The 2,059-nt window shown below is 37.0% G+C and overlaps 1 pseudogene; it reads right to left on the bottom strand.

Moving 5' to 3' along the window:
• Positions 1-500: 500 nt before the first annotated feature.
• Positions 501-1,507, bottom strand: LOC103204874 (annotated as a pseudogene).
• Positions 1,508-2,059: the final 552 nt, after the last annotated feature.

Genomic DNA, 2,059 nt, shown 5'->3' on the forward strand with positions numbered 1-2,059 from the left:
AAAAAGAGTGAAAATATGGACGAGAACTTCAAATTCTGAAAGAATCCAGACTTTATGGACCTGTTAAGGTTGGGGAGTTCCTGAGACTATGACCTTGAGTTGCTGTTCAAACCTTGAGTTGAAACTGTCCTCTAAAGTAACCTTTAAATTAAGTATCAGTTCAGTCCCAAAAGTAAAGATTGTCACCTTTGAATATTGCATTAAAATGAAAAAAAAAAAAAAGTGTGTGTGTGTGTGTGTGTGTATGGTCAACAGCTATTGTAAAGCATAGGTGAGAAGGTTAGGGAGCAGGGGACTAAGTTAATGGAAGTGAAACAAGTAGAATAGAAATAACAAAAATGTTGGCAATGTGAAGAATATCACCAGTGTTACTCATCAGTATGTCTAGAAACTGGAATGGGAAGAAGTTTTTTTTTTTTTTTTCTTTTCAATTTGAAAGAAGTTTATGTTTTGTTAACTGACCAGATTACAAAAATATTAAAATAGTCATGGTAGACACCTTAGTTCATCCTTTTAATAAGCCTGTTGATCTGGTCTTCCCTGTTGCCAGCATCTCTACCTTCTACAAAATGGGTGGTCTTTTTCTTCATTCACCTCATGGAAAAGATAATTAGAAGGGTCACGGGAAGTTGTTTGTATCTTTGAAGTGTTTCCCAGCGGTATAGATCTCGAGTCAGATCTTCCATGCAGATGATGCCATGTTTACCAAGAGAGCACACAATCAAAGTGTTAACTGTCAGGTCAATCTGCTTCTTATTGATTTCGCCATAACCACACTTGTAGATCAGTTCGTTCACTGACTTAAAATTTGGATACTCCCATGCAATATGTGGTTCCACAATCCTCAGGTTGTTAAATGAAGCCTTGTTCAGCTTAAGAAAGGTGCCATTGAAGATCTGGAGAAGGGTAAGAAGCTGCAACACCTTTTGAAGCTTTAGGCTCACACCATTGATACCTCTGATCCTGATAACAAATACCAGTTTGGCTTCTCCAGGTACATAGAAGTTGCCAGCTTTCCTTGCCATTCTAGCTGTTCAAATTTCAGTACTGTGTATCTGCCTGCATTCCTTGTGACCGCCAAACCAAATTCAGTGCTGTCGAGTTGGATCTGACTCATAGAGACCCCTACTTGGGTTTCTGAGGCAGTGTCACTATGGAAGTAGTTTGCCCAACCTTCCTTCCGAGGAGTAGCTGGTGGGTTTGAACTACCAGCCTTCTGGTTAGCAGTCAGATGCTTTAGGCACCATGCTACCAGAGCTCCCCTTCCTTGTGATAGTGCTTAGCTTTTTCATAAATAAGCTTCCTCCTTGCCTTTGAAGCTTCTTTTGGACAAACTTCTTTCTCAGGCGCTTGATCTTTAGTTCTGCAAAATTCCTTCGCTTTTTCTTAAGAGTTTCTGGTACAGCAGGCACCTTTTTCTTCAGTTTTCACCCTCCATGGTTCCAGTCACACACACACACACACACACACAAAAGGGAGGAATGGGAAAAAGTTTTGTTCTGTACATTTTCACCAAAAATAAAAGTAAATTAAAATAAAATGTGGTAATTTAAAAATGTAAATAAATTTTAGTTTGGGGCTATACAAAATAAACTAATAGAAAAAAATAAAAAACATGGGTCTGCATTTGTAGGTTGCCAACCTCTGATTTAGAATGTATTCTAGTTTCTCCACATCTCTCTAAATCCACGTATAAACATAGAAAAAGGTAAGAAGACCATATTATCTTTGGGTCATGTGATTTTTTTCCTTTTCATTCTTTACTTTAATTTTTAAAATTTCTATAACATATTCATTGCTCATATACTTAGCAAAACAAAAACTTTTTTTTTTTTTAACAAAGCCTCTATACCAGTGTTTTAGAACTTTTTGATCACAAAGCTATAGAACTCAGAATGAAACTGCTTGTATTTTTTCCCTGTCTTAGACTCAAACAAGGGGATGGGGGAAAGGTTTGGTTTATTTTTCAGCCTCTGTTTTTTTTTTTTTTTTTATTAGGATTTGGGTGAAGATTTACAGAGTAACTGACACAGCTGACACAAACAGAAATCCCACTCAT

Source organism: Orycteropus afer, unplaced genomic scaffold (assembly GCF_000298275.1).
Source record: "Orycteropus afer afer isolate SDZICR_OR568_19922 unplaced genomic scaffold, OryAfe1.0 scaffold00263, whole genome shotgun sequence".
In the NCBI taxonomy this organism is placed as follows: Eukaryota; Metazoa; Chordata; class Mammalia; order Tubulidentata; family Orycteropodidae; genus Orycteropus; species Orycteropus afer.